Below are 517 nucleotides of genomic sequence, written 5' to 3'. Positions count from 1 at the left end.
GCTCTTAGGTAGGATGGCTGGGTGAAACTGAAAATTTACCAAAACTTATATTTAGATAAGTATTAGATATAAAATTTATGGGGTCAAAGTTTAAGTTAAAAAATAGAAATGGTTCTGTAGGTTGCCATCACACACTTAACTGATTGGAAAGATAGTGTAAATACTATGGTTACTATTGATTTTTATAGATGCCTGATTGTTTTTGAAAGATTTTTGTAAGGTCACATCTTTCATTAAATGCATATTTATAAACATCTTTATTGGCTGTATTTTTATGTTGAGTAATTCGTTTTGATATCATATTAGGTATATGATCATGCTACTTTCAGTACAAGATTTAAAATAGATTACCATAAGCAAAATATACTGGAGACCAATTAGTCATCAGAAAGTGAGTTTTCTATTTATTATCTATAAATTCATAATCTCTAATTGATCAGTGAATTTATTTCCAGGTGAGGATGTACATGGAGGACAATGATCTTAAATTTTTTTTAAAAGAAAATGAAGGATATAT

Source organism: Penaeus monodon, chromosome 22, assembly GCF_015228065.2.
Source record: "Penaeus monodon isolate SGIC_2016 chromosome 22, NSTDA_Pmon_1, whole genome shotgun sequence".
NCBI lineage: Eukaryota > Metazoa > Arthropoda > Malacostraca > Decapoda > Penaeidae > Penaeus > Penaeus monodon.
The sequence above is the reverse complement of the archived record's forward strand: the minus strand, read 5'-3'. Positions refer to the sequence as shown.